This window comes from Anomalospiza imberbis, chromosome 25 (assembly GCF_031753505.1).
Source record: "Anomalospiza imberbis isolate Cuckoo-Finch-1a 21T00152 chromosome 25, ASM3175350v1, whole genome shotgun sequence".
Taxonomy (NCBI): Eukaryota; Metazoa; Chordata; class Aves; order Passeriformes; family Viduidae; genus Anomalospiza; species Anomalospiza imberbis.
In genome coordinates this window covers 1615726-1627884 of record NC_089705.1, presented here as the reverse complement: position 1 = coordinate 1627884, position 12159 = coordinate 1615726, and the positions used below count along the sequence as shown (strand labels likewise).

The following is a 12159-nucleotide window of genomic DNA, read 5'->3' as shown; positions in this document are numbered from 1 at the left end:
GAGGCCACGTAGGTGGGAGGGCAGAGCCAGGCAGTCCCAGGTGTCCAGCTCGGGGTATTCAGTGATTCCACAACTCCAGGAGAGTGATCAGGGGGAATTGCCCTGTCCGGGTTTGTCCCCAGGATGGCAGAATCCAGTGGGGAGCAGCAGCACAGTCTGGGGCAGAGGAGGAGGCTCCAGGGAGAGCTCAGAGCCCCTCCAGGGCCTGAAGGGGCTCCAGGAGAGCTGGAGAGGGACTGGGGACAAGGCCTGCAGGGACAGGACACAGGGAATGGCTCCCACTGCCAGAGGGCAGGGATGGATGGGATCTTGGGAACTGGGAATTGTTCCCTGGGAGGGTGGGGAGGGGCTGGGCTGGAATTCCCAGAGCAGCTGTGGCTGCCCCTGGATCCCTGGCAGTGCCCAAGGCCAGGCTGGACACTGGGGCTTGGAGTACCTGGGACGGTGGGAGGTGTCCCTGCCATGGCAGGGGTGGCACGGGATGGGATTTAGGATCCACCCAAATCCATGCTCTGAATCGCTGGCTCTGTGACCATGGGCTGGCACCACAGGAGCCACGGCCAGGTCACGGCACCTCCCGAGAGCCACAGAGAGAGAGAAGAGGAATCCAGGAGCAAAGCTGTGCCTGCCCACCCAGTGCCACCACAGGCTCACCCCATTTTCCTTCCCCGCGCATTTCCTGGGGTTAGCCCAGCCCAGAGCAGGGACTGGGATGCTCTGAGGTTGCTGCAGTCAGCGTTATTGCCTGCTCCTCCTCCAGCTGTTCTTAGGGCTGGCAGGAGCAGCCGCAGCCCCGCAGCCAGCCCCCAGCCCCAGGCTGGGCTGTTTGCAGGCAAAACCCGCTCCAAAAACACCCCCGAGGCTGCAGCAATTGACACCTTTTGGGGTTTTTTTCATGGTGACCTGAAATGGCCCAGAAGTGCCTCAGCTGAGCCGGGGCTTATCTAAGCAGCTCCTTAATTCCCCCCTGCCCTGGACCTCGGCTCTGCCAACACCTCCCTGGGCACAGCCCTTCAGAACAGGTGCGAATCAGAGCAGAATCGCCAGCAGAAAAGAAAAATACAGAGAAAAAAAAAAAAATCAGCCTTGCCAGGCAAGGCAGGGTTCGACTTGCATATGTAGGGCTGTTCCTGAAGCAGCCTGGCTGTTTTATCCCTCTCCCAGAACACAGCCATGTCTCGTTATATTAATAAAAGACGTGGCTGTCTCTTTTTTTTGAAAACGTTATTAAAATCCACGGCGAGATTTTCATTGGCAATGAATTCCAGGGCTTAATTATGCACTGTGTTAACAGGCTGGGTGTTTTTACATGTCTGAGACAGGCCACGTGCTCCCACACTCTCTGAGCAGATTAAATAACCAGACAAACGTATCCTTTACACTTTTTTATGGGATTGATGGAATTTTGGTTGATTGGACACCATGAGGATCTTAAGCTCCTTGGATTTGGAGCCTCTCTGGGCTATCAAAACCCTGGGGTTTAGAATGTGGCAATTTATAAGGATTTGGTGGTTTTTTAAGGATTTCTAAGCAGTGGGAGTTTGGAATGAGATGGTTTATAAGGTCCCTGTGACCCAAATCATCCTGTGATTCTATTACTCATCAATATCTGGAGATAAGGAAATGCTGCACTGATTTATAGAAATCCTTCACATCCATCTCAATAAATACCAAGATTTGTTGTTCCCCACTGCAGCAATGCTTCCTGCAGAGTTTCTCAGGGAAAAACTGATTTTCTGCACTCTTTGTCCAGACAAACCCTTCGCTGAGGCTGCAGGGCCAGCCCAGCCAGCAGGTGATGAATGCCCCTGCTCCCAGAGGCCACTGTCCCACCAGAGGCTCCCAGACACATTTCCCCAGGGTGTAAGCAGGGTTCATACCTGGGCAGGGGCTCTGCCCTCCCTAAGGCCCCTCCCAGGACAGGTTTTGTGTCTCTGTCTTTCAGCCTCGCCCCTGAGTTGTGACACCCAAATTTTCTCATCAAGCTGGGGCTGCCCCTGGATCCCTGGCAGTGCCCAAGGCCAGGCTGGACACTGGGGCTTGGAGCACCTGGGACAGTGGGAGGTGTCCCTGCCATGGCAGGGATGGAACTGGATGGGTTTTAGGGTCCCTCCCAGCCCAAATAATTCCAGGATTCCTCATCCCACAACATAACAAACAGATCAAACAGTGATGAATCACAGAACCACAGAATGAATCGGGCTGGAAAAGAGCTCCAAGATCATCAAATCTGTGTCTGATCTTGTCCCCAGCCCAGAGTTCTGAGTGCCACCTCCAGGAATCCCTTGGACCAAGGATGGGCACTCCAAACCTCCCTGGGCAGCCCCTGCCGAGGCCTGAGCACCCTTTCCATGGGGAAATTCCTGCTGATTCCACCCTGAGCCTGCCCTGGCCCAGCCCGAGGCCATTCCCTCTCCTCCTGTCCCTGTTCCCTGGAGCAGAGCCCGACCCCCCCGGCTGTCCCCTCCTGTCAGGAGCTGTGCACAGCCACAAGGTCCCTCCTGAGCCTCCTTTTCTCCAGGCTGAGCCCCTTCCCAGCTCCCTCAGCCTCTCCTGGGGCTGCAACCCCTCCCCAGCTCCGTTCCCTGCCCTGGACTCACCCGAGCCCCTCCAGGTTCTTCCATGAAGATTAAATTTGTCACAGATTTCAGATTCTCTGTTGACTCTACCTGCACATCCCTAGCTCCACAGGAGGCTCCTGGTTTCAATATTCCCAATGCAGAGCGTGGATTTTTATTTTCTGTACCCAGAACAAACCTGAAAATGAACCTGCCCCACCTGACTGCTGGAAAATGCTGTTTATTCAGCTCCATAATTTTGCCTCTGTGGTATAATGATAATGATGATAATAATAAGAAGAGAAGAAACAAGAAAACAACCAGGAAAAATTAAGGCCATTTTGTTTATCTGCATCAACACAAAATGGCAAATGAGGCTGCTAAAACTCTGGAGTTTAAAAGTTGCACCATCTTCCAGGATTAAATCAGAACTGGTCACATGGGTTTGAATAAAAAAAAAAAAAAATTAGAAATCTGCCTGGCTCCTTGGCTGGGAGAAGCTGATTTTTGTTCCTATAAACAACAGTAGCGTGGAGAATAAACAAATAATATTCTAATTGCTTCTATGGCTGCAGAACAGAGCACAAGGCTGGATTATAACTGAAAACAATGAGTTCTGGAGATAAAGCTTGGTAAAAGTAAAATGTTTCAAGAGCTGAGTGCTCCCCTGTTACTAACGTTGACATCACATCCTTTTCCTGATTTTTTCCTCATTTTCCCTGGGTGATGCCCGTGTTGGTTTAACACCTCGAGACAAACCCACCCCCTTAAATTTCTCTTAATAACGTGCCTCAAATTTCCTGAGGATGCCCCACTGCTCACAGGGAATGCTAACAGCTCTGCTGCTCCTTTTCTTTGAGACTCAAATTCTGAAATGCATTTCAATTCCCTGTGCCAGTCCCGGGCCTCCACGAGTCTAAATTCCCCCAGTCTTTGATTGCCCATCTGGGGCTGGGTTTGAAATCCCTGGATTTGAAACCACTCTGAAATATCAAACCTCTGGGGTTTGGAATTTGATGATTTTTAAGGTTTTCCAAGCCTTTCTGGGCTATCAAACTCCTGGGGTTTGGAATTTGATGATTTTAAAGGTTTACCAAACTCTCTGGAATATCAAACTCCTGGACTTTGGATTTGGATGATTTTTAAGGTTTTCCAAGCCTTTCTGGGATATCAAATGCTTGGGGTTTGGAATTTGGTGTTCTATAAGGATTTCCAGCCAGTGGGAGGTTGGAATGAGATGGTTTTCAATCACAAACCGACCTGTTATTCTATAACTCATCAATATATGGAGATAAGGAAACATTTCCCTCCAAACCTCACCATCTGGGGATGCTCCTCTGCACATTTTAATTCCTTTTTTTTTCTAAAATTCTCAGAGAATAATAGAGCCCGTGACCAAACCATGGGCAGACAGAGAATTGCCTTGTCCACGTACACCTGGAAACACTTTGCAGAGCAGCCTGGAAAAAATTCCAAGAGAGGAACAACATATCCCAAAACACAAAGTATTCCTGAGCAGGCTGTGGAGAAAGGGCTGTTGTTGGTTTTCCCAAAGGATTTTCCCAATCCATGCCAGCATGTTTAAGGGATTGTGGATGAAAGACAATAAAATATGAATATAAAACATTTGGAAAAGCAGCTTCCCCTTCCCCTCTGGATCTGCTCGGGGATCTTTTGGGATTGCTTTTGTTCTTTTGGGATCTGGGCCTTATGGAGCACAACAACACTTCCCAAAGGAAGAAATGCTCCAGCCTGAATGCCCCAAATGTTTTTCGTTTGGAAACTAGAAGGTGGAAATATCCCAGTGGCAGCTTAGGAAATCCTGGAGGATTTTGAGCTGAAATCCCTCCCAGGAGGGGCTAAGATTCCCAGAGCAGCTGTGGCTGCCCCTGGATTCCTGGTAGTGTCCAAGGCCAGGCTGGAGCACCCTGGGATAGCCCCTGCCCATGGAATGGGATGGGATCTAAGGCCAAACCTTTCCAGGATTCCACAAATGAGTTTTGCCATAGAATTACACCCAAAATCCCAACCAAACCTCTGTTCACTTTCCTGATGGAACTCCCCAGGAAAACGGGGATCTGATCCTGGCTGGGCTAGACTTGGAGGCCCTTCCCTGGCTCAGGGCCAGGAATGCTGGGGCTGCAAATGCCAATGGATATTTTGGGATTACTCCGTGGAACTGCTAAGCCAAGCTGCCATAATATCTATCCCTGGTTTAATTCTGAAGTCAGGGGTTCCCAAATGAAAGCAGAGCTTTTCCGTTCCTAAAAGCTGGAATTTGGGAATGCCCAGCAGGAGGTCCAGGCTGGACACACAGCCAGAAGGATTTCACACAGGGTCTGCTCAGTTCTGAAGAACAAATTATTTCAGAAATTTTCAGAATTAATGCTCATTTCAACTCAAAATCCCCTGGGACAGCTTTGCTTCCCAAGCAGCTCAGTGAGGCACAGAGGAGCATCTTGGGAGAAATTCTAAAAATAACCCCTCTGGTTGCCACAGCAAAGAACCCAAACATGCCCAAAAATATTTCAGTGCAAACAGAACCTGGAGTTGACTTTTTTCTTCCCTCTCTCTCAGAACCATGACTTGCCAAGGTTTGGTTACAGGAACAGAGAATTCAAATTCAAGATCTTTTCTCCTCACTGGGCTCCATCCATGTCTCACACCCAGTCTGAGCCTAATTTCCTTGCAGCTGCCCAGAGTTTCAGTCCATTCAAACAGGAATTTCATAACTCTGAGTGCAAAAAACACCCTCAAAAAACTTCCTTATATTGACTCTGTGAACTCAGAGCCTGGGCACCATCCGGGTCACCAAAAGAAGGGATTTTAGGAGCTGCTCTCTGCTTTTCACAACCCTCCCCAGCCCTGGTACATGCACAGATACCAACCAAGCCTCTGGATTCCCTGTGAAGAAGTGTTTTGGGTTGGAAATGCAAGATGTGGCTGGGGCTGTGTGTTCTATCCCATCTGTCAGAGCTGGGGCAGCTCTCTGCTGTCCATTGAGCAGTTTTCTTTATCTCTCCCACAGCCAATCCTCCCTCCAGGAGATCTCTTCTGTTCATGGCCACTGAGTGTCCCTGCATGGCTGAGAAAATTCCATCATCCCATGGGGAGAGGCTCCGCACAGGGGAGGAGCCAAGCATTCCTACCTGGATACAATCTGACTCCTGCAACACCACAGCAGCCTTTGCCCACTGCATTCCCAGAGGAGCAGCTTTCTTCCCCCCTGCATTCCCAGAGGAAGCCCAGGCCCATCTCCAGCAGCCCTGGAGCTTCAGAGGAAAACTCCACCCTTGTGCAGGATCCCTGCTCCAGCAGAAGCACAGCTGGCACTGCAGGAGGGCTGAGCCACCATGGGATGGGACTGCTGCCACCAGCCTGACCCACAGGCTGCCAGGGCCTGCTCTGACTCTGGCACTGGTTTGTTTGCGCTATTGCATTTGTATTTTTAATGTTCCTAGTAAAGAACTGTTATTCCTATTCCCATATCTTTGCCTGAGAGCCCCTTAATTTCAGAATTACAATAATTCAGAGGGAGGGGGTTTGCATTTTTCATTTCAAGGGACGCTCCTGCCTTCCTCAGCAGACACCTGTCTGTTCAAACTAAGACAAGAAGCAATTAAAGAATTACTCACTGCCAGGGCAAGCTCAGTGAGCAGTTCCTGAGGAGTGGCTGAAATTCTTCCCCGTGAGGGTGGAATTTCAATTGAAGAATGATGTGGAGTCATGAGTCCAACTTTCCCCTCCTGAATATCAGGGGAGAGCTGCAGCATCTTTGCTGCCCAGCTCTACCTCAGGGCCACATGAAACTCACATTTTCCAGGAATTCCAGCCTCTCCAGAGATGCTGCTCCCTCCTGGGCCAACCCCAGCTGCCACTTGTAAATCCCCACCAGGACTTTGCAGTCCAGCTCCACCAGCCAATGCCTCAAACCCCCTGTTTTTTGTCCTCTCCAGCTCCTGCCAAGCCAAACCCATCAAAATCCAGATGTCTCCAGGTGAGGATTGACTTGGGTTTGGCAGCTCCAGGAGCCACAAGGTGACGCTTTGGGAACATCCTAACACCTTGCAGGGATTCAGAGATTCTAAGCTTTTGAATCACTCCCCCATTTCATGCTTTGGGAATACACCAACAGCTCCGGAATTAGGGACTCGGTTCTGAATTTTCTCCATTGTCTCCCTATTTCTTGCTTTGGGAACATTCTAACAGCTGCAGGATTAGGGACTCTGAATTCAGAGTTTTCCCCACTGTTCTCCCATTTCTCACTTCAGGAGCAACCCAGATGCTGTGGGATTAAGGACTCTCAAAGTGTTCCCCCATTGTTCATTTTGGGAAGATCCCCACAGCTGTGAGATGAGGTGCTCATCCAAATTTTTCCTGTTGTTGCCCATTTCTCACTTTGGCAATACATCAACAACTGTGGGATTAGAGAGTCTGAGAAAGCATTCCCCCATTTCTCACTTTGGGAACACACCAAGAGCTGTGGGATTAGGGACCCAGTTCTGAGTTTTTTCCCATTTTTCCCCATTTCTCGCTTTGGAGGGAGAGGAAGGCTGAAGATGAATGGGGTCTCCTTCAGCCAGAGCCCAGGGAATCCCAGGATCACCAAGGCTGGACAAGACCAAGGCCAGCCATCAACCCAGTGCCACCAAACCGTGTCCCCAAGTTCCACAGCCACAGGGGGAACTCTGTGGAGTGGAAAGGGGGTGGAAAGGTGAAGCTCAGAGCAGAGATGAAGGTCACAGGTGAAGCTCAGAGCAGAGTTCAAGGTCAGAAGTGAAGCTCAGAGCTGCCACACCCAGATCCTGGACCACCTGCCTGCTGGAAGAGGTCTCATCCCCACCTATTCATTTTCATTGCTCTCTTATCCAGTGAGAAATCCCAATGATCCCACATCCCAATGATCCCAAATCCCAATAATCTCAAATCCCAATGATCCCATATCCTGATAATCCCATATCCCAATAATCCCAAAGATCTCAAATCCCAATGATCCCATATCCCAATAATCCCAAATCTCAATAATCCCACATCCCAATGATCCCACATCCCAAAGATCCCAAAACCCAATGATCCCAAATCCCAGCTCCCCACAGACTCCAAGTGGTAGAAGCCACCAACCTGCTCTAAAAAAAAAAGTGGGTTCTGGGCAAAACTCTGTCCAAAAAGTGCACAGGAGAAACCCCCCAGGGACAAACACCAAAAAACACCCAAAGGCTCCAAAATCCAGAGACAGCCATGAGGAAATTTTCAGAGCTCTCCCAGGGAGCTCAGGCCAGTCCAGCAATAAACAGGATAAGGAATCATGGCAGATTTTCATGTGCCACCTGCACTCAGTGCACACACTGACAGGGCCCTAAATATAAACACACAGCCCTTTCCTGGCTGCTGAAGGAACAACCCAGGCTTGTTCTGTTCTCCCGGCGAGCCAAAGCTGCAGCTGCTGGTGGAGCAGACACGTTCAGGGTGGGACCTTTGCTGCCCCTCGTCCCCCCCTTTCTTTTTACAGTGTTTGTAGGTTTATGAATAAGGCATTGATGGTGCCCAAACCTCAGCTATCCACCTTGGACGGAGAGCTAAAATTAGCATGGAGTTTATCCCCTGAGCTGTCAGGAGGGAAGACAGCTCATGTGGGATGCTGGAGATCCAGCAGGCAAAACAGTATTCCCTAAAAAGCCAGGGCTGTGCTGCAGCCCTTGTGAGGGCCGGTGGGTTTGCACACACCCCACATCCCCACTTATCCAAAAAACTCGGTTATTCCTGGAAAGCCCAGCAGGGTTAAGCTGTGCCATCCAAGCAGAGAGGAAGAACTCTGGGAGCAGAGGAAGAACTCTGAGAAAGAGGAAGAACCAAGGTGCAACATGTGAGCAGTGACTTCAATTTCCATCCCAGCAGACCCCAAATCGTTTTGAAGGCAGTAAATACAGAGCTGCCATCCCTTACCATGGAGAAATAGGCAGAGGTAGATAGAGCATGACATTTTGTCAATAAAAAAATTGGGGGAAAAGGAAAAGAAACTTCATTTTCACTTCAGATGGGATCAGGGAATTCATGGCCAGAAGTGTCAGACTTGCAGAAGAGAGGGAAGGGTCAGTAAAATTCCAGAGCAGCTGGGTAGGGAAAGTAGAACCGCCCTGGCTGGAGTAAAACCAGGTGTGGTGTGGGGGTGTGTGCAGCTGGAGCAGGGCACAGTGAGGGCAGAGCACAGGGATCTGCAGCTCCTCCCGAGGGGCAGCTCCCATCTCTGCTCTGGGACAGGGACAGCAGCCAGGGAACAGCTGGAGCTGGGCCAGGGCAGGTCAGGCTGGAGCTCAGGGAAAGGTTCTTCCCCCAGAGGGTGCTGGGCACTGCCCAGGCTCCCCAGGGAATGGGCACGGCCCCGAGGCTGCCAGAGCTCCAGGGATGCCCAGGGTGGGGTTGTTTGGGGTCTGTGCAGGGACAGGGCTGGGCTCAATGATCCCTGTGTGACAGATGAGGAATGCCACGGTTGACTCTCACAATTAAAAGGCAAATTTCATGTATCTATGCCAGGAGAAGTTTTATAGATTTAGAGTTGTGTTTTACCCCCCTTGTGCTGTTATCAGGGCTGCCCTGGGTTTGGGACATTTGGGAGGGTGGGCTCGTTTCCATGGCAAAAGCTGCCCCCAATCAGGATGTCAGGAAGTGATCTCCAGCACTGGACAGCCAAGGAGGAGTCGATGGACAGAACTTTGTGAGGGGCCAAAGGGTTAAAAGGTGAAACCTCCACTGTGTGGGTGAGCACATGGTGGGAAAATCCTCTGCTCCTGGCGCTGTGATATTTTCTCTATTCAGTCTTCTGTTGGATTTTTGATAAGGTTTTAATAAACGTTTTAAATTTTTGGAAGTGAGGATCATTTCTCACACCTGTGGGTCTCTTCCCACTCTGGATATTCTGGGATTCTCTAATCCATCACCTGCAGTTACCTGTGGATAACCTGAGCACCCCTCAGCACCAAAGGGCACCAGGGCTGGCAGGCACCCCGTGTGGCACAGCCCCTCCTTCCCCCTCCCAACCTCTGCTTACATTTCATCTCCCCTGCTCTACTTCCAAGGTTCAATAACATTTAATCCCAGCACGTCGTGAGTTCATTAATTAGACGGCTGGCTGAGCCAATTCCTGCTCTCCCGGTGCTGAGGGCAGGGACCCGCCCCGGAGGAGCAGCACGGACCCGCGGGGCTGGCTCGGCTCACACCAAGGGCTTCATTTCAGAGCCCTCTGATTTCCCCTCACTGATCTTCCCTCCCTGATTTCCCCACTAGAAGAACTCCTGTGGGTGTAAGCAGTGGTCTCTGGTGTCAGCCCCGCTCCCCTCACAGCTCTCAGCAGCAGAGTGGGAAATCCCTGGAAATTCAGTTTTTTTCACCAAAATTGATTACCTGGGATCATCCAATCCATGTGCTCCAACTACAGCTTTTTGCCCCCTCCATGTTGTTCCCTCCTCAGTACAGGATTTTTTTTTTAATTCCCTGTTGCAAAGAAACCACTGAACTATTTTTGGTTGTTGTTTTTGGTTGTTTTTTTTTTTTTTTTCCTCACCAGGAACAAGCTGTGTGAATTCGGTAGAAACGGGGCTATTTTGACAGGCCAGAAGCTTTCATTCCCTTCACTGATCTTCCTTCCCTGCGAGCTGATTTCCAAGGCGAGCTGGCACCAAACCGGAGCATCCCCGCCCTCCCAGCCCCTTCAGCTGTCCCTGCTCATCTCCTGCCGTGCCACCGCTCCGGGAAGAGCCAGCCCAGTGCTCGGCAGCCTCGGTGGCATCCCGGAGCTGACGGGGACCACAGCACGGGGGATGTTTCCCCTTTTCCCTGCCCGCTGCGCAGCATCTCCACTCGGGAATTAATTCTACTCTCACCGGCTCTGGCTGGGCGCGCCCCGCTCAGTGCAGTTGTTTACAAACACGCTAAACCTCATTTAAACCCCTTTTAAACCCCATTTAACCCCCATTGTGTCGCGCTCCAGCTGCCCGAGGAGTTTTTACTCAGCTCCTGGCCCCGCACCAAAATTTGGAATGACAGATTGCCAAAAAGGACGGCGAGGAGGGGTGCGGGGTGGCCAGACGACACAGCAGATTAATTTATTGGGTTTATTGTCCCGCTGCCGCCGGGAATGGAGGGCAGGAGCCAGGCTCGACTGAAGGGCCACTGCAAGGAACACTCGGGAAGGGAAAGGTCGGGGATAATCAGCTTTTTTTATCAGTGGAGGCGGCTCTGAGCTGTCACTGCCGCTCCCGGGGAGCACAACCTGTCCCCTCCAATTAGTGCTCAGCCAGAGGCTCCCCGGGACTGCCCCGACCACCCTGAATCCTGCCTAAAACAGTTCTGCCTTCTGCAGGGGCAACAGCAGCAGCTCCCCCAGCCTGGCCCATGCCCAGATGTTTCCATCCCGTGCCACCACATTTTACCTGGGAAAATCCCACAGCCTGGCTGCAGCCAGAGGCCGTGTATCCCTGTGGATAAAACAATCCCATTTTCCACTCTAGGCCCGTGCTCACCTGGCTCACATCAGCCAAGTGATTCCCAGTCCTTAAAATCCACCCAACACCAGCGCCAGACTTGGAACTGAGTCCCTAAATTGTCCTGGGGCAGATCACGTCCGTGCCCAGCAGCACCTGGCTTTCCAAGAGCTCCATGAACAGCACTTTATTCCCACAAACTTCCCCCAAAGCTGGGCAGGCAGCATCCCCTAGGAAGGCAAAACTTCACCAGCAAATGAAGAGATTTTATGAAGTTTGCCAGGGGAAAAGGCAGAGCTGCAGGGGAGGTGGGATTTGGGAACTGCTGGTCATGTTCGAGGGGAGAGACCCAGCAGCAGCTTCTGTTTCTCAATATTTGATGTTTTCAGCTGTGGGCTGAAGAGCCAGGAGGAAAATCACAGCAGCAGGAGCTGCCAGCTCCACCCTCACCCTGCAAACCACAGCTGCTGGGGCCAGAAAATCACTGTGAACACCTGGATGGGATCACCTACAAACCAAACCAGAGCCCTCTGTCAGCAGAAACAAAGAGAAAAACCAAATCTGGACCAGACCTTACCCCTCCAAACATCTTTTAATGCTCAGTCACCAATGCCTGCTCTAGGAACTGCAACCCCCTGGGGCTGTGTCACCTCAGAGGGGCACAAAACCTGCAGGAACCCCACAAAAAGCAAAGAACCCATCACAAAACCAGGCCTGGGCTTGACCCAAAAGCCCTGAGAGCACAGGGTCTGTGATCCCCACACCCCAAAGCCCTGGGGGCACGGGGTCTGTGATCCCCACACCCCAAAGATCTGAGAGCATGGGGTCTGTGATCCCCACACCCCAAAGATCTGAGAGCACGGGGTCTGTGATCCCCACACCCCAAAGCCCTGGGGGCACGGGGTCTGTGATCCCCACACCCCAAAGCCCTGGGGGCACGGGGTCTGTGATCCCCACACCCCAAAGCCCTGAGGCCATGGGGTCTGTGATCCCCACACCCCAAAGCCCTGGGGGCACGGGGTCTGTGATCCCCACACCCCAAAGCCCTGGGAGCACGGGTTCTGTGATCCCGACACCCCAAAGCCCTGGGGGCACGGGGTCTGTGATCCCCACACCCCAAAGCC

General features: G+C 51.5%; 1 protein-coding gene and 1 long non-coding RNA gene across 9 annotated transcripts in view; one reads left to right on the top strand and one right to left on the bottom strand.

Annotated features, from left to right (window-relative positions):
* LOC137462409 (uncharacterized) overlaps positions 1-12159 on the top strand; it is a 405163-nt gene that overhangs the window by 109956 nt on the left and 283048 nt on the right. The gene's annotated exons all lie outside the window — the stretch shown is intronic.
* HIVEP3 (HIVEP zinc finger 3) overlaps positions 1-12159 on the bottom strand; it is a 253756-nt gene that overhangs the window by 130665 nt on the left and 110932 nt on the right. The gene's annotated exons all lie outside the window — the stretch shown is intronic.